Source organism: Vulpes vulpes, chromosome 11 (assembly GCF_048418805.1).
Source record: "Vulpes vulpes isolate BD-2025 chromosome 11, VulVul3, whole genome shotgun sequence".
Lineage (NCBI taxonomy): Eukaryota > Metazoa > Chordata > Mammalia > Carnivora > Canidae > Vulpes > Vulpes vulpes.
This window is the reverse complement of record NC_132790.1, coordinates 20,356,175-20,376,396: the sequence shown is the minus strand read 5'-3', so window position 1 is coordinate 20,376,396 and position 20,222 is coordinate 20,356,175. Positions and strand designations below refer to the sequence as shown.

The following is a 20,222-nucleotide window of genomic DNA, read 5'->3' as shown; positions in this document are numbered from 1 at the left end:
TGCTCTGCATCACTTGCCATCAGGGAAATACAAATCAAAACCACAATGAGATACCACCTCACACCAGTGAGAATGGAGAAAATTAACAAGGCAGGAAACAACAAATGTTGGAGAGGATGCAGAGAAAAGGGAACCCTCTTACACTGTTGGTGGGAATGTGAACTGGTGCAGCCACTCTGGAAAACTGTGTGGAGGTTCCTCAAAGAGTTAAAAATAGACCTGCCCTACGACCCAGCAATTGCACTGTTGGGGATTTACCCCAAAGATTCAGATGCAATGAAACGTCGGGACACCTGCACCCCGATGTTTCTATCAGCAATGGCCACAATAGCCAAACTGTGGAAGGAGCCTCGGTGTCCATCGAAAGATGAATGGATAAAGAAGATGTGGTTTATGTATACAATGGAATATTACTCAGCAATTAGAAACGACAAATACCCACCATTTGCTTCAACATGGATAGAACTGGAGGGTATTATGCTGAGTGAAATAAGTCAATCGGAGAAGGACAAACAGTGTATGTTCTCATTCATTTGGGGAATATAAATAATAGTGAAAGGGAATATAAAGGAAGGGAGACGAAATGTTGGGAAATATCAGGAAGGGAGACAGAACATAAAGACTCCTAACTCGGGGAAATGAACTAGGGGTGGTGGAAGGGGGGAGGAGGGCGGGTGTTGGAGGGGAATGGGTGACGGGCACTGAGGTGGACACTTGACGGGATGAGCACTGGGTGTTTTTCTGTATGTTGGTAAATTGAACACCAATAAAAATTAATTAAAAAAAATAAAGTCAACCTATTAAAAAAAAAAAAGGATTGTGTTTAACTGTATATAATGGACAGCAGAGTATAGTGGGTAGGAAAAAAGAGAGTTTATCTCATGACATATATGTGCACATGCATGCAAACACACACACACAAGGAATCAGGCAGTTTGGAGGTATTAAGATGGTTCTACTGTGCCATCAAGTGACCAGCTTCTTTCTACTTTCTGCTCTGACATTCTAAACTATGGTACTATACTCCACATTCAACTCCATATTTCAGAAAAGAAGAAAACCTCATATCTCTCTTAAAACAGGTTCCATGAAACAAAGACAGCAACATCCCAAGATAGCTTACTAGAAAGAAAACCAACCAACCAGAATCAAAAATGGCTTGGTACAAACTTGACAAAGGTTTCTTCCTGAATGTAAGCCCCTTGTCTCCCTTTTCTTAGGGCATTTGCTTCAGAAAACTTGTAATTGTAAATTCTTTCTTTGTCCCTTTGCAGTGTACATGTCTACTCCTAACCTCTTGCCAATTTTGCAACCTAGGAAATGTCTTTCTCAAGAACATGTGAACTATCTCCTGAGATGTAAACATTGAAAGAGATAGCACCCCCATCTCCCAGTCCCTGTAGAGGGTACCAGCCTAATTTCTAATGGTGCCAATTAGCAAACACAGATGGCCTAATTACAGACAAAATCATTGGCAACCTCAGGAATAATTCAATGTACTTGACACATCCCATTGATCAACCTCCCACTGAAGTCCTCCAGTACATTTCCAAGTGCTCATTCCAGGGCTTAAACTCATTCCACCTGACACATTACCCCAGCTCAACCCTATCTTTTTATTAACAGAACTGGGTATTCAGATTTGATCTGTGCTCTCTTCCCCATTGTTGGCAATAGTATAAGAATAATATCAATTTCCACTTGCTCATCATATTCAGTGTAATTTTATTGAACACTAAATACAACCAGATATTTGAGCAAAATCAACATGAAATAAAGTCAATAAGCAAAACTCACACCTAAAGAGAGAGGAAATTAAGAATCAGAAAAGCTCCTCTCAAGGTAAATTTCTCTGTGCCAACTCTCTACTTCAGGATTCTAAGGACCCATGCCTTCACATCTAGGGATGATCACAAGCACTGTTACTAGCCCTAGGTAATTACAATACCACTTAGGATCCTACTAGTGACATCCTTATACTAGTCTCTTTGTAAGTAAAGCCTTCTCAAATTATTCCAATTCAATTAATTTGAATTATTATATTCAAATTGTTCTAATCTGAGAAATAATTAGCATTGGCAAGAATGTGGAGAAAGAGAAACACTTGTGCACTGCTGGTGGGAATGTAAATTGGTAAAGCCACTATTGAAAACAGTATGGAGGTTCCTCAAAAAATTAAAAATAGAACTACTACATAATTCATCAATTCCATTTCTTGGTATTTACCCAAAGAAAATAAAAACACTATTTCAAAAACATGTATGCACCAACATGTTCATCTCAGCATTATTTGCAATAGCAAAGATATAGAAACAAGTTAAATGTCCATCAATGGATGAATGGATAAAGAAGATACAACATACACACACACACACAGAGAGAGAGAGAGAGAGAGAAATACTATTCAGCCAAAAAAACCTGAAATCTTGCAATTTACAACATGATGGATACTGAGGGCATTATGCTGAGTGAAATTAAGTCAGATAGAGAAAGACAAATACTGTGTGATCGCACTTATACATAGAAATAAAAAAGAAAAAAGTTTACTGATACAGTTAACAGGCAGAGGAAGTGGTTAACCAGAGGCAGGGATGGGGTGGCAAAATGTGATAAGGGAGTCAAAATTACAAACTTGCAAGTATAAAATAAGTAAGTCCTGGGAATGTGATGGACAGCATGGTAACTATAGTTAATAATACTGTACTGCATATTTAAAACTTCCTAAGAGAGAATAATTTTTGAAAGTCCTCCTCACAAGAAAAAAAAATCTATAACTATATATAGTGATGGATGGTAACGATTTATTTTGGAGATCATTTCCCAATATATACACATGTTGAATCATTATGCTGTACACCTGAAAGTAATATAATGTTATATGTCAATTATACTTCAATTAAAAAGTTTTTAAAATTATTCTAATTTGAGTGGGCCATCTGTTCCCTATTAGTACTCTATCTACTGCAATGCTCATTCAATTAGGCAATATGGAAGTCATTAGCAAAAGCAGTTTCAATATACCAATAGGACAGATTTTTATAGTCATAGATTATAAAGGTGAGGAAGTAAGAGCAATATACAAAGATGATTCTTACAAGAGGCTGAGTCAGTGAAAGAAAGACCCTGGTGATGCAGGGTATGACTGGGAAGTGCCATGGAAAGACTTAGGCATAAGTGTGTGCAATACAGATTTTTTTTTTTTAAGTTTTCAGTCTTTGGAATCTTCAACTATGAAGTTGAAAGATTCAGGAAAATAGAAGACAATTGACACAGGAAAAAGGGATACAGTCCTTGCTGCTGTATCACTTGGTTTGAATATACAAACATGCTCTGACACCAGTGATAAGCTATGAAACAATTTGAAGATAACTGAATTTCACCTTTGCCTTTGTGAAATCCAAACAGAAAACTGCATCAAGCTGAGAATAAGTGTCCTAAGATAGACACACACACACACACACACACACACACACACTCCTAACACTTATCAGCTACCTTCCCTCATTTCACAACTTTGAGCTTAGACAAAGCTTTTTATCACTTCATCATAGCTCACAAGCTGTAACCTTTCCTCCTACATCCACAAGCAAACCTCATGTCCTTTTCAAAGTGTTGTATTCATTGCAGTATTTGTATTTCTTTAACCATTTAGCATGTCAAACTCTGCTAAGTTTTGTCCTAGTTTTCTTTTTTATGTGTCACTGATAATTTTTTTTAAGATTTATTCACTTATTTTGAGAGAATATGGATAGGAGAGGGGCAGCAGGAGAAAAAAAAGAGAATCTCAAGCAGACTCCCCACTGAGCATGGAGCCTTATTTTTAATGACCCAGGAAATCATGACCCGAGCCAAAATCGGTCAGACACTCAACTAACTGAACCACCCAGGCATCCCACTATTGTTTTGAGTACTATGCTCCTAATTCCATTTTTCCATAAATTCTGTGATTTCTCATGGGGCTTTGCATAGCCCAGTGATTCTTTTTTTTTTTTTTTTTTTAATTAATTTTTATTGGTGTTCAATTTACCAACATACAGAAAAACACCCAGTGCTCATCCCGTCAAGTGTCCACCTCAGTGCCCGTCACCCATTCCCCTCCAACACCCGCCCTCCTCCCCCCTTCCACCACCCCTAGTTCGTTTCCCCGAGTTAGGAGTCTTTATGTTCTGTCTCCCTTCCTTATATTTCCCAACATTTCTTCTCCCTTCCTTTATATTCCCTTTCACTATTATTTATATTCCCCAAATGAATGAGAACATACACTGCTTGTCCTTCTCCGATTGACTTATTTCACTCAGCATAATACCCTCCAGTTCCATCCACGTTGAAGCAAATGGTGGGTATTTGTCGTTTCTAATCGCTGAGTAATATTCCATTGTATACATAAACCACATCTTCTTTATCCATTCATCTTTCGATGGACACCGAGGCTCCTTCCACAGTTTGGCTATTGTGGCCATTGCTGATAGAAACATCGGGGTGCAGGTGTCCCGACGTTTCGTTGCATCTGAATCTTTGGGGTAAATCCCCAACAGTGCAATTGCTGGGTCGTAGGGCAGGTCTATTTTTAACTCTTTGAGGAACCTCCACACAGTTTTCCAGAGTGGCTGCACCAGTTCACATTCCCACCAACAGTGTAAGAGGGTTCCCTTTTCTCCGCATCCTCTCCAACATTTGTTGTTTCCTGCCTTGTTAATTTTCCCCATTCTCACTGGTGTGAGGTGGTATCTCATTGTGGTTTTGATTTGTATTTCCCTGATGGCAAGTGATGCAGAGCATTTTCTCATGTGCATGTTGGCCATGTCCATGTCTTCCTCTGTGAGATTTCTCTTCATGTCTTTTGCCCATTTCATGATTGGATTGTTTGTTTCTTTGGTGTTGAGTTTAATAAGTTCTTTATAGATTTTGGAAACTAGCCCTTTATCTGATATGTCGTTTGCAAATATCCTCTCCCATTCTGTAGGTTGTCTTTTAGTTTTGTTGACTGTATCCTTTGCTGTGCAAAAGCTTCTTATCTTGATGAAGTCCCAATAGTTCATTTTTGCTTTTGTTTCTTTTGCCTTCGTGGATGTATCTTGCAAGAAGTTACTGTGGCCGAGTTCAAAAAGGGTGTTGCCTGTGTTCTCCTCTAGGATTTTGATGGACTCTTGTCTCACATTTAGATCTCTCATCCATTTTGAGTTTATCTTTGTGTATGGTGAAAGAGAGTGGTCCAGTTTCATTCTTCTGCATGTGGATGTCCAATTTTCCCAACACCATTTATTGAAGAGACTGTCTTTCTTCCAATGGATAGTCTTTCCTCCTTTATCGAATATTAGATGACCATACATTTCAGGGTCCACTTCTGGGTTCTCTATTCTGTTCCATTGATCTATGTTTCTATTTTTGTGCCAGTACCACACTGTCTTGATGACCACAGCTTTGTAGTACAACCTGAAATCTGGCATTGTGATGCCCCCAGCTATGGTTTTCTTTTTTAAAATTCCCCTGGCTATTCGGGGTCTTTTCTGATTCCACACAAATCTTAAAATAATTTGTTCTAACTCTCTGAAGAAAGTCCATGGTATTTTGATAGGGATTGCATTAAACGTGTAAATTGCCCTGGGTAACATTGACATTTTCACAATATTAATTCTGCCAATCCATGAGCATGGAATATTTTTCCATCTCTTTGTGTCTTCCTCAATTTCTTTCAGAAGTGTTCTATAGTTTTTAGGGTATAGATCCTTCACCTCCTTGGTAAGGTTTATTCCTAGGTATCTTATGCTTTTGGGTGCAATTGTAAATGGGATTGACTCCTTAATTTCTCTTTCTTCAGTCTCATTGTTAGTGTATAGAAATGCCATTGATTTCTGTAGCCCAGTGATTCTGAAGACCTCTTCTGTCCCATTACAACAGAATGGACTATTTGCTAGAGTCAGTGGAGAGGAAACCAAGCCTAGACACAAGAAAGGCAAACACACAATTTAACCTGGCAGAGCTGTCTATCTGCTGGGTCCATGCCCTGGGACTAGGTTTGTTCTCAGAGTGGCTGAGGCAGGCATCCAAAATCACTTGGGGCCCTTCCTGCTGGAGTGAGACAACCTGCTCCAGGAGCAGTTGGGTGACACTGAGGAGTGCTATGTTGCAGGCATGGGGCGGTGGGGGAGGGGGCAGTCACATCAAGACCAGGTGATTTCAGAGCTGTGATTTACATCCAAAACCCCAGGAGTGGTAGGAGAGGGACATATCTGCTCTGAGGAACAAAAGGCCCAGCATAGGCAGCAACAGCCAGGAGAGGGGAAGCAGCCCAGAAGTTAAGAACCAGCCCAGGGGCATCTTCATGGAATCTCCTGCAGGAGTAAGTAAATCAGCCACTATCACAGACACTGGGATGGGACTCAATGGAGGTAGTTCCCCTCTGAGGATTCTGTCCCTGTCTATGAATCTGGTTCACTGTCCTTGGATTTCTCAACTTGCCTTTCCTTACCTTCCATCAGTCTCTTCACCTGGGCAGGGGTTAAGAACTGTATGTGGGGATGAGGGAAAAGAGTTGCTGCTGAGCTCTGATGTGACCATATTGCAGACAATGGGGCTCTTGAGCCAGGGGAATGCGCAAAGAAAACCCCTTGGCTGCCATAGTATCAGGCACACAGGGGGCATTTAGTAAAACTTTGTTGAGTAAATGATCAAGCTAAGTAATTTTTGAATAATAAATTATAAAGCAAAGATTCTCAAAATAAAAGGATTTTATGAATTATGAGTCTCAAATCTTCAATGACTTGGAAATTTTGCAGTATATAAAATGCATTCTTAACTGGTTTTATTTGTAAAAGAAAAAAGCCAACACCACTATCGATGTAAAATATTTTATTAAATCAGCCAAAGGGGGAAAGTGAGATTGGCTGTCACTATTGACATTGTTATTTACAAGTTTTCTGAAGCAAATGCCCTAAGAAAAGGGAGACAAGGGGCTTACATTCAGGAAGAAACCTTTGTCAAGTTTGTACCAAGCCATTTTTGATTCTGGTTGGTTGGTTTTCTTTCTAGTAGGCAATCTTGGGATGTTGCTGTCTTTGTTTCATGGAACCTGTTTTAAGAGAGATATGAGGTTTGCTAATATCTTGATTTATTCTTCAGGTTATCCCCATGCTTCATGGGGTATGGTCCTTTATAACCATGTGAGTCACTGCTATGTTTTATGACCCAATGTCTAATGTTCTGGAATATCCACCACTGTTTCTTGAATTTTGGTCTATTTCTTGGTTCAGGAGTGTATGTGCAGCAAGAGAGATTTATCTGGCTACTTCTACTGTGCTACTCATTTATCACTGGGTTGATTTTCTCATGGTCCCCTGCTCTTCTTAGTCAGACATTTCTCAGTCTGAATCTACCATGCACTGTTTGGGCTTTCATTTTTCGACAATTCCATCACAATTGCCTTTCATCTTTGGAGTTTTCCTGTTTGTTTGTGTGTGTGTGTGTGTGTGTGTGTGTGTGTGTGTGTGTGTGTGTCTTTCATCAGTAGCTCTCCATTTGTTTTGTGTTAGTAGTTGATGTTATTCATTGATATGTTATTGCATATTCTTAGTGATTGCTAGGTTTTGTAGTGGGAGTAGGAACCTGTGGTGTGTTGAGTTTGTCACGTTGATTCAGAGATCTCTAGAACCTATTCACTCTTTGGAAGTTTTGAAACTTTTTTTGTGGTCCAATGTTTTATCAATTTTTGAAAATATTGCATGAAATAATGTAATGTATATTATGTTTTTACGGGGAGTTAGTTTACCCAGTACCCATTCAAACCTACCTTTGCATAACTTTCCACTATCATAGAGGCTGGACATCTAAAAGACTTGATTTTTGAGTCTTTCTTGGAACTAGAAATGAACATCAATCTCATTTCTGATCAATCAGATGTGAGTAAAAGTCTATTGAGACTTCCTTTTAAATTTCTTTCTCACTATAGAAATCTCATCACAATTCACAAATAGAAAAATGGAACAGAATAAATAGACCTAGTACATATAAAAACTTACTGCACAGAAAAGGAGGCATCAGTAGCTAATGGGAAAAGAAACTAAAACTACTGTTTTGCTATCTGGAGAAAAATAAAACAATACAAATATATTCTTCCTTCTGTAGTTCAAAATCTATTCATAATAAACAAATTATATTTTTTGTAATGAACCATTAAAACCAGTTTTAAAAAAGGTAATGAAAATAATAATCAAAATTCTGAATTGAAGATGATCTTCTAATTCACTCAAGATATACTGCCTATTTTCCCTTGCTATTAAAATAACTTGAAAATGTTCTATAGTCATGCAATAAAGACCTCACAAATGAGGAGGTATTGTTAGGAAAAGTTATATGGTGAACATTGGATTCACTTAAGTATAAATATCTAAATATTTAAATGTCAAAATAACTATGGTAATTATAGTAATTAAATCTAGTATATGTTAAAATTCATTTAAGGAAATATATGGTATTATGTATTTTTAAAATAATACTCTAGCCTTCTAAAACCTGAAAGTTGGAGGAAAGTTTTTAGTGGTTTAATTATCTTACATATCTCAGTATTTAAAAAATCAATAAATTGAAAAATATAGGTTTTAATATGTTTTCAATTTAACTTTTGTAATCAAAAAGGAAAAAAAGGTTATACTTTAAAAGAACCATTTTTGTCTATGCTATCCAGAGCAATCTACATATTCAATGCAACCCCTATCAAAATACCATTGACATTTTTCACAGAGCTGGAACAAATAATCCTAAAATTTGTATGGAACCAGAAAAGACCCCAAATAGCCAGAGGAATGTTGATAAAGAAAACCAAAGCTGGAGGCATCACAATGCCAGACTTCAAGCTATATTACAAAGCTGTGAGCATCAAGACAGTGTGGTGCTGGCACAAAAACAGACAGGTAGATCAAGAAAACAAACTAGAGAACCCAGAAATGGACCCTTAACTCTATTGTCAACTAATCTTCAACAAAACAGGAAAGAATATCCAATGGAAGAAGAACAGTCTCTTCAATAAATGGTGCTGGGAAAATTGGACATCCACATGCAGAAAAATGAAACAAGACCATTCTCTTACACCATACACAAAGATAAGCTCAAAGTGGATGAAAGACTTAAATGTGAGACAGGAATCCATCAAAATCCTAGAGGAGAATACAGGCAGCAACGTCTTCGACCTCAGCCACAGCAAATTCTTGCAAGACATGACTCCAAAGGCAAAGGAAACAAAAGCAAAAGTGAATTTTAAAAAAGCTTAAAAGCTTCTGCACAACAAAGGAAACAGTCAACAAAACTTAAAGGCAACCTATGGAATGGGAGAAGATATTTCCAAAAGACATATCAAGTTCAAAAAGGGTGTTGCCTGTGTTCTCCTCTAGGATATTGATTGAATCTTGTCTCACATTAAGATCTTTCATCCATTTTGAGTTTATCTTTGTGTATGGTGCAAGAGACTGGTCTAGTTTCATTCTTCTGCATGGGGATGTCCAATTTTCCCAGCACCATGTATTGAAGAGACTGTCTTTTTTCCAGTGGATAGTCTTTCCTCCTTTGTCGAATATTAGTTGGCCATAAAGTTGAGGGTCCACTTCTGGATTCTCTATTCTGTTCCATTGTGATCGATGTGTCTGTTTTTGTGCCAGTACCACACTGTCTTGATGACCAAAGCTTTGTAGTACAACCTGAAATCTGGCATTGTGAGGCCCCAGCTATGGTTTTCTTTTTTAAAATTCCCCTGGCTATTCGGGGTCTTTTCTGATTGCACACAAATCTTAAGATAATTTGTTCCAATTCTCTGAAGAAAGTCCATGGTATTTTGATAGGGATTGCATTAAACGTGTAAATTGCCCTGGGTAACATTGACATTTTCACAATATTAATTCTTCCAGTCCATGAGCATGGAATATTTTTCCATCTCTTTGTGTCTTCCTCAACTTCTTTCAGAAGTGTTCTGTAGTTTTTAGGGTATAGATCCTTTACCTCTTTGGTTAGGTTTATTCCTAGGTATCTTATGCTTTTGGGTGCAATTGTAAATGGGATTGACTCCTTAATTTCTCTTTTTGAATTTGGCCACAGTAACTTCTTGCAAGATACATCCATGAAGGCAAGAGAAACAAAAGCAAAAATGAACTATTGGGACTTCATGAAGATAAGAAGCTTTTGCACAGCAAAAGAAACAGTCAACAAAACTAAAAGACAACCTACAGAATGGGAGAAGATATTTGCAAATGACATATCAGATAAAGAGCTAGTTTCCAAGATCTATAAAGAACTTATTAAACTCAACAGCAAAAAAACAAACAATCCAATCATGAAATGGGCAAAAGACATGAACAGAAATCTCAGAGGAAGACATAGACATGGCCAACAAGCACATGAGAAAATGCTCCGCATCACTGGCCATCAGGGAACTACAAATCAAAAAACAATGAGATACCACCTCACACCAGTGAGAATGGGGGAAATTAACAAGGCAGGAAACCACAAATGTTGGAGAGGATGTGGAGAAAGGGGAACCCTCTTGCACTGTTGGTAAGAATGTGAACTGGTACAGCCACTCTGGAAAACTGTGTGGAGGTTCCTCAAAGAGTTAAAAATAGATCTGCCCTACGACCCAGCAATTGCACTGCTGGGGATTTACCCCAAAGATACAGATGATGTGAAACGCCAGGACACCTGCACCCCAATGTTTATAGCAGTAATGTCCACAATAGTCAAACTGTAGAAGGAGCCTCAGTGTCCATGAAAGATGAATGGAGAAAGAAGATGTGGTATACTTATACAATGGAATATTACTCAGCCATTAGAAATGACATATACCCACCATTTGTTTCGAGTGGATGGTATTGGAGGGTACTATGCTGAGTGAAATAAGTCAGTCAGAGAAGGACAAACATTATATGGTCTCATTCATTTGGGGAATATAAAAAATAATGAAAGGGAATATAGGGGAAAGGAGAGAAAATGAGTGGGAAATATCAGAAAGGGACACAGAACACGAGAGACAGAACTCTGGGAAACGAACCAGGGGTGGTAGAAAGGGAGGTGGGGGAGGTTGGGGAGACTGGGTGATGGGCACTGAGGGGGCACTTGATGGGATGAGCACTGGGTGTTATGCTATATGTTGACAAATTGAACACCAATAAAAAACAAATTAATTTAAAAAAAGACATATCAGATAAAAGGCAAGTATCCAAGATCTACAAAGAACTTATCGAGCCCAACACTCAAAAAACAAATAATCCAGTCAAGAAATGGTCAGAAGACATGAACAGACATTTCTCCAAAGAAGACATACAAATGGCCAACAAACATATGAAAAAATGCTCAACATCACTTGTCATCAGGAAAATGCAAATCAAACCACAATAAGATATCACTTTACACCAGTTAGAATGCCTAAAATTAACAAGATGGGAAAAAACAAATGTTGGCAAGGATGTGGAGAAAGGGGAACCCTCTTACACTCTTGGTAGGAATGCAAGCTGATACATTCCATACTCTGGAAAACAGCATGGAGGTTCCTTGGGAGGTTAAAAATAGAGGTACTCTATGACCCAGCAATTGCACTACTAGGTATTTACCTCAAAGATACAGATGTATTGAAATGAAGGGGCACCTGCACCCCAGTGTTCATAGAAGCAATATCCACAATAGCCAAACTGTGGAAGGAGCCAAGATGTCCTTTGACAGATGAATGGAAAAAGAAGATGTGATATAAATCAATTGGATAAAGACAATTATATGGTTTCACTCATATGCAAAATATAAGGGATAGTGTAGAGGATCATAAGGGAAATGGAGGCCACTGAATGGGGAAAAATAATAGACAGGGAGACAAACCATGAGAGACTCTTAACTCTGGGAAACAGGGTTGCTGAAGGGGAAGTGGGGAAGGAGGTGAGGTAACTAGGTGATGGGCATTATGGAGAGCACATGACATGGTGAACACTGGATGTTAAACACAATTGATGAATTATTTAAAACTACATCTGAAACTAATGATGTACTATATATATTGGCTAATTGAATTTAAAAATTAAAATAACCATTTTTATTAAGCCATCAGCAATAGTTTAACAAAATGTGCATGGCAGCTAAATACAGAATGCTAAGATTTTAGCTCCAGTGTGTTTATCATTTAAAACTGGAGCAGCCCCAGTAGCTCAGCTGTTTAGCACTGCCTTTGGCCCAAGGCATGATCCTGGAGACCCAGGATCGAGTCTCATGTCGGGCTCCCTGCATGGAACCTGCTTCTCCCCCTGCCTGTGTCTCTGCCTCACTCTCTCTCTCTCTCTCTCTCTCTCTCTTCGTGTCTCTCTCTCTCTCTCTCTCTCTCTGTGTGTCTCTCATGAATAAATAATTTTAAAAAATTGTAACCACAAATAAATCACTTAATTTCTATGAACTTCAATTTCCTCAAATTTGGAAAAGTCCTCTTTCAAAGGAGTTTTTGTGCAAACATCTAAACCCTATCCAAAACAAAACCATTATGGTAATTTCTGTTTTGATTTCTTGTTCTTCCTTGGAAGACCTCTATTCTATCCTTAATTTTTACCTCCTGAGAAATCAGAATATTCAGGACTGAATACTCTCCTACTTTGTCTACATCAAAAATACCTACAAAAATACCACTGAGTGACCTGAAGCTGGTAACTAATTTTGTTTCTTCTGTAATCTTCCTTTTAGGACTATTTTGGCCATCTCAGTTACTCTTTTCTGAACATTTTCCAGAGACAAGAGACATGGTGTAATATCATGATGAAAAGGATTATGAGTGAATCTTATATCTTTAAATTAAATCTGAATCACAGCTGAACACTTACCCAAGTTCCCTTCTTATTTCCCTCTATCTACAGACAGACACTACAGTTTCAGATGTCCCAAGATAGGGATATCTCCCAGAATGCACCCAACAGCTCAAGATTTCAAGTGTCTAAGTTCATCCTGATGGGGCTTCCATGCATTCATGAATGGCAGCTCTGGCTTTCCCTGCCTGCCCCTGGCTCTGAGATGTCTCAGCTCTTGGTGCCAACATTCTTACTGTGATCACTGTTCACCATAAGCCTAACCTCTAGAGCCCATGTATCAATTCCTTAGTGTCTTGGTTATAGTGGACATCGGCTTGGCTAAAATCATCATGCCCAAGATTCTGGCCATATTCTGGTTTGATGTCCAGGCCATTAGCTTCCCTGAGTGATTTACTCAAATTTATGCTGTTCATTGTTTTATTAGCATGGAGTCAGGCATCTTCTTCTGCATGGCTGTGGATAGATATGTAGCCATCTGCCACCCCACTTTAATACTCCTCCATAGTTACTGAAGCTTTTGTGGTAAAAGCACAGTGTTCATGGTGCTTAGGAATGTACTGTTGACCATCCCAGTGCCTATACTGCCCAGAGACACTATTGCTCCAGGAATGAAATTGAGCACTGCATGTGCTCCAACCCAGGGGTTACTGGCTTGGCCCATGAGGATATTACCATTAATATGTTCTATCAATTGGCTTTGGCATGGGTCCTGGGTGGAAGTAGCAAGGTTCTAGTCTTTATTTCCTATGCTCTAATCTTTCATTCTGTGCTGGCGCTGCACTCTACTGAGGCAATAATCAAGGCTCTGAGCACCTGCCATTCCCATCTCATCTTCATCTTCTTTTTCTACACAGCCATTGTGATGGTATCTATAGCTCATCTGGCTGGAAAAGCAGTTCCCATCTTCCCTGTTCTTCTAAATGTGCTCAACATTGTCATTTCCCCAGCCCTCAACCCCATGGTATATGCTCTTAGGGCTCAGGGGTTCAGAGTAGGCTTCTGGAGGGTATTTGAGATAGAAAAGAATGTGTCCCCAAAATGACACAAACTTAAAGAATGTGATATGTCATGTTACAAAAGAGCACAGGTTTTGAAAACCCAGGCTGCAGTCCAATTTCCCTCTTTCATTAGGAAATACAATTTGCTAGCCAACAAAAATTCACACTGTCTAGAAATAAAAATGTTGTAAATTAAATAGATATGAGAGGCAGTTCCTGACTAAATGGAACTATATACTTGTTTTTAATGGAATCAATTTACATTTAAAACCTACAAACTTAGAAATAATTCAAACATGCATCAGCTGATAGATGGATAAATAAAATGAGGTATATCCACATTTTGGTATATTATCCAACAATAAAAATGAATGAAGTGTTGATACATGCTACAATGTGGATGAACCTAAGACATATGTTAATTGAAAGAAGCGAGACATAATAGGTCATATATTGTATAATTTTATTTATGGGAATTGTGTTTAATAAGCAAATCTATAGAGATAGAAGTTGATTGGTGTTTGTCAGGGACTGAGAATGTTGGGTGTGGGAGAAGAGTGATCAATGCTCTTAGATAACATTTCTTTTTGTGGTGATGAAGGTGTTCTGGAATTATATAATGGTGATAGTTGCACAAATCTATGAATATATTAAAAACCATTGAATCATACACTTCAAAGTGTAAAACAATAGTATGTGCAATACAATTTTATTTTTTAAATGTTGCCAGATGCTTGTCTAACATTGCAGGCAGCAGACTTTCTTCTAGAGATCAGTATAATAAAAATTAATTATATGTGGCAAGCATATAACATATATTATTTTGTGACTTGACAAAGGCTGATCTTTCTCACTATATACAGAGCCAATTTTTATTTGATCCAAGAAAGCTTTCTGGAAGAGAAGTAATGAGACCACCTGCCCCTATAATCTCTTCATTTTAGATTTTAATATATGCCTTTTCTCAAAGAGTGGATGATGATCCCAACAGAGTCTAGACCTATCTGCATCAAAGATCATAGAAAAATTCTCAAGGGGAAATCTCACCATCAGTTAAGAGAGAGAGTATGTGTTGGGATGAAGTAGAACTGGTGTCCTGGGACCAGTATCAAAATCCAGATGGACAAGGGAGGGTTGCCAGATTTAGCAAATAAAAATACAGAACATAAGTTAAATTTTAATTTCAGAAAAATAGCGAATGTTTTTTAGTAATAGTACATGCCATGCAACATTTGGTATCTACTCGTACTTAAAAAATTATTTATTGTTTATCTAAAATTCAAACTTAACTTGGTGACCTAAATTTTATCTGGACTGCCACCAGGTAGTAGATTGCTCACAGTCCCCACATGGCTGAAGGTGTGAGGAAGGTGGGAAGACTTTGGGAAGAGTATTTTTCATAAGATGAAGCATGTAAGTACAAGGTAAAGGGCTGTCAAGTTGGGAGTCTCAGTATGGAGCATGCTTGGCCAAAAATACTGAGGAAATGTATTCATCCTACCACAAAGAAATTTTTAGGGAATAGAAAGTGGTATGACAGTGTGGAGAAGTCATAAATCTTCTTCCTAGGAAACTATAAAATTAGAAATAATTATCAGAAATACTCACATCATGGTTCTGGATACCACCCAGTGGAAAAACTACATATTGAGAGGCATTTATTGAATAGCTGCCAAATGTTGGGTAGGAGACACAGGACTCTTTTGTTCTTGCCTGGAGTGACTCCCATGTAACCTCTTCCAATCCCACTTGGTCAGTATGACAATTTCACCAGTGAAAGACTGGGTGTAAATTTGCAGCTTCATTGTCAGAGAGGCTGATTATTTGGAATGAATGAAGAGTGGAAAACCCTTTTCCAGGGTGAAGGGAAAAGCCCTGCAGTCATCCTAGCCAGAGAATTGTGTCCTGACTGGGGTTAGCAGCAGACTAGAAGACTGGCCAGATGTTCACAAGGAGATATTAGCAATGAGAGAAGCTTAGAGGCTTTGATTAGCTCTTACACATACCCCACTGACTAGAAGTTTGTACAGACATTCAAGGGAGAACAAAGAGACCCCAAATTCTCCACACATCCTAAACTGCCCAGAAGCTAAGTGCAGAAAACACTTGAGAAGACTGATGGAAAATTAAAGCCAGAGCAGACTTAAAAATTGCCTAAACTTTGAATGTAAGCACATTCCAAGCTGAACACAAATCCACAGCAGAGGAGTCAACTATTACTGGCTCAAGGTATTTAGACACAACATCTGATAAATCACTGGTAGCCTACTAAGCTACTAAGCTATTTATCTACTAAGATAAATCAGTAGCCTACTAATCACAGGGAAACTCATTAAATTCTAGGCTTAATAATAAAATTTTAAATTTAAAACTTTCAAGCAGAGAAGTCAGGTGAGCACTGTGGGAGAGACAGGTTTCACAGATGCCAGGAAAAGTTACTTTAAAAAAACAAAACAGCAACAACACTTGTGGGGGGGGGGGGGTAATCAGGAAAAAAAAGTATTTAAAATGAATAGTTTTAAAAAGTTGTTTATTTAAATAAAGTAGGAGACATGTAGAGAAAGAAGACAATAAGACCTATGGTGGGGGGGGGGGGATGGAGCAGTCATCAAAATGGACTCTCAGTGAACCCAGATATTGCTTTTATCAAAGACAGATTTCAGAGAAGATATTATAAATATGTTAAAAGAATTAAAGGGAACCATACTTAAAGAATTAAAAAAGATAGGAGGACAGTGACTACAAGCAGAGAATCTTGATAAAGAGATATAAACCATATATATATAATGGAATTTTTGGAATTGAAAAGTAGGATAACTGGGGGGGGGGGAACAACAGTGAATTTGCAAGTAAATCTGAAGGACAAAGAGAAAAAAATAGTTAAAGAAAAAGGAACAGAGACTCAGAGATCTGAGACACAACAAAATACCAACATATGTGAAATGCAATTCTCAGAAGGATAAGAGAAACCAAGAATGGGGCTGAAGAAAATACTGAAGAATCAAAAACACTTAATAAAAAAACATTAATCTACATATTGAAGAACATCAGAGTCCCAGCTATGATAAAAACAAAGATATCTACATCTACACACTAAGAGTCAACCTACTAAAGACAAAGACAAAACAATCTTAAAGGCAACAAGAGAAAAATAATGCATCACAAACACCCATTACAATTGATAATGACACCTGGAGGCCAGAAGGCAATAGAATGACATATCCCAAGTTCTGAAAGTTCTTAGTCTCAACCAAGAATTCTATATCCAGCAAATTATCCCTCAAAAATAAAGGCAAAATAAAACAATCACAAACAGAAAAAAAAAAAAGGCTGAGGAAATTCACTGCCAACAGACTTTCCTTATAGGAAATACTACAGAAAATCTTGGAGGAAAGCAAGTAACACCAGACAGTATGTTGAATCCATAGGAAGAAATGAAGAAACTAAAAATGGTGAATATGTGGCAAACATAATGACTGTATAAATAAATATATATTTTATCTTTTTCTCTCAAAACTTCTTTAAAAGACATAAGACTATATAGAGCAATAATAACAAAACTGTGTTAGTGGGTTTGTAACACATAAAGATATAATATTTATGCAACAGTGAGAACAAAGAAGGAGGAGGTAATCTAGATATTTTGGAACAAAGTTCTTATATTCTATCAGAATCAAGTTTTCATTCATGTAAAGTAAATTGTGATAAAAAGAGGTGCATTCATAAAGCAATATCTAAGAAAATAACCAAAGCACAGTTTAAGAATTAAAGGATTAAAATGGTACAATAAAATTTTTATTTCATACAAAATAAGTAAAATGGTAGTAAAAGCAATAGATGAGCAAAACCTGGAGGAACCTGAGACATACAGAAACAAAAAGCAAAATGGCATATACAAATCCAAACATATAAACAATAACATCAAATATGCAGGGATTAAAGGGACGCCTGCGTGGCTCAGTGGTTGAGCGTCGCCTTCAACTCAGGGTGTGATCCTGGAGTCCCTGGATTGAGTCCCACATCGGGTTCCCTGCATGGAGCCTGCTTCTCTCTCTGCCTGAGTCTCTGCCTCTCGTGAATAAATAAATAAAATCGAAAGAAAGAAAGAAAAAGAAAGAAGAGGGATCCCTGGGTGGCGCAGCGGTTTGGCGCCTGCCTTTGGCCCAGGGCGCGATCCTGGAGACCTGGGATCGAATCCCACGTCGGGCTCCCGGTGCATGGAGCCTGCTTCTCCCTCTGCCTGTGTCTCTGCCTCTCTCTCTCTCTCTCTCTCTGTGACTATCATAAATAAATAAAAAATTAAAAAAAAAAAAAAGAAATTATAAAAAAAAAAAAGAAGAAGAAAGAAAGAAGAAAGAAAGAAAGAAAGAAAGAAAGAAAGAAAGAAAGAAAGAAAGAAAGAAACTCTGAGGGATCCCTGGGTGGCGCAGCGGTTTAGCGCCTGCCTTTGGCCCAGGGCGCGATCCTGGAGACCCGGGATCGAATCCCACGTCAGGCTCCCAGGGCATGGAGCCTGCTTCTCCCTCTGCCTATGTCTCTGCCTCTCTCTCTCTGTGATGACTATCATAAATAAATAAAAATTTTAAAAAAAATTTAAAAAATAAAATTAAAAAAAGAATTCTGAAAGTACAAATAGTTTAAAATTTAAAAAGTAAAAATATAAGCTATACAGATAAAAATCGTAAGTGCTGGACTGACTATATTAATGTCAGATAAAATAGACCTTAAAACAAATATTTCTAGAGTCATTTAATAATGCTAGAACAAATACCTTAAAAAGATATATCATCTATAAATGTGGGCACCTATCAATAAAGCCCCAAAATGCTTAAAGCAAATCTTACATAATTTAGAGAAAAAACAGCTCAACAACAATAGTTAAGGATTTCAATATGCCAACCTCAATAATTAATAGAATAACTAAACAGAATATCAGCAAGAATACAGAACACTTGAACAACATTATTGACCAATTTGATATTTGATATTTTTATAACACTCCACCCAATGACAGCAGAATACACATCTTTCAGGTACATTTAAATATTCCAGGATAAATCAAATACCACATGATAAAACCAGTCTCAACAAATGTTAAAAAAAAAAAAAGTTAAAAGATTGATACCATATAAAATATTTTATGATCCCAACAGAATTAAATTAGAAATTCAAAACAAGGGGCACCTGGGTGGCTCACTGGTTGAATGTCTGCTTTTGGCTCAGGGTGTGATCCTGGAGTCCCAGGATTGAGTCCCACATCGGGTTCCCTGCATGGAGCCTGCTTCTCCCTCTGCCTGTGTCTCTGCCTCTCTCTGTGTGTCTGTCATGAATAAATAAATAAAATCTTTATAAAAAAAGAAATTCAAAACAAATATTTCAAAGAATCTCCAGATGCTTAGAAATAAAATTACACACTTCTAAATAAACCGTAGGTTAAAAAAAATTATAATGGGAATTATAAAATATTTTAAATAACATGAAAATTAAAATGCAACATATGAAAATGTATGGAATGTATCTGAAGCACACAAAAATGGAAAACTACAGCTTTATTCTTTTTTTGAAAACTGTAGCTTTAAATATCTGTATTTAAAAAGAAGAAAAATTTCAAATCTGAAATCTAAGCTTCTATTTTAAGATATTAGAAGAATTAAAACCAAAGCAAATAGATGAAATAATAAAAAGAGAACAGAAATCAATGAAATAGAAAATTTAAAAAGAATAAAGAAAATAAATAAAACCATTAATCCATCCTAAATATTTATTTAAAGAAAATAATCTGTAAAAAGATGTGAATTTTATTAAGAAAAATATTCATTGCATCATTACTCAAAAAATAAAATGCAGTCCATAAAAAGCATATTTACAAGACTTTATAATTATAGGGGCACCTGGGTGACTCAGTTGGTTGAGCATCTGACTCTCGGTTTTGGCTCAGGTCCTGATCTCATGGATGGTGACACTGAGCCCCAAGGCAGTCTCCATGCTCAGTAGGAGCCTGCCTGGATATTTTCTCCCTCTGTCCTTCCTCCTACTCATTCTCATTTTGTCTCTGTCTCCTTCTCTCTCTCTCTCTCATAAGTAAATAAGTAAATCTTTTTTTTTTTTTTTAGTCTTTATAATTACAAGGGGAAACTACGAAATAAAACAGTATACCTAGCACAGGACTAGCACCTCACAGCTGCCTAACAAAATCTGTGTGTCACAGGTCTATAGTAAATGTAGTCTTTCCCAGTGTTTTTTTTTTTTTTTTTTTTTTTTTTTTTTTTATGTTCTGGACCATTCACTGAAGGGAGCCTTCGGGAAGCTTATGGATGAATCCACACTTGGGCATCAGCTGCTTAGAAGACTGATTCTGGATGGATGTGGAGCAATGGTAGGAACCATGAGGTGACCAGCCAGACTGGTC

The 20,222-nt window shown here is 37.5% G+C and overlaps 1 protein-coding gene and 1 pseudogene across 2 annotated transcripts in view; one reads left to right on the top strand and one right to left on the bottom strand.

Annotated features, from left to right (window-relative positions):
* Positions 1-6,832: 6,832 nt before the first annotated feature.
* FHIP1B (FHF complex subunit HOOK interacting protein 1B) overlaps positions 6,833-20,222 on the bottom strand; it is a 117,260-nt gene continuing 103,870 nt past the window's right edge. For both annotated transcript variants that reach the window (XR_011995111.1, XR_011995110.1), the window contains exon 15: positions 6,833-7,069. The gene's annotated coding sequence lies outside the window, so the exon portion shown is untranslated. The remainder of the gene's footprint in view (positions 7,070-20,222) is intronic.
* On the top strand, positions 12,883-13,886 carry LOC112910909 (olfactory receptor 56B34-like; annotated as a pseudogene).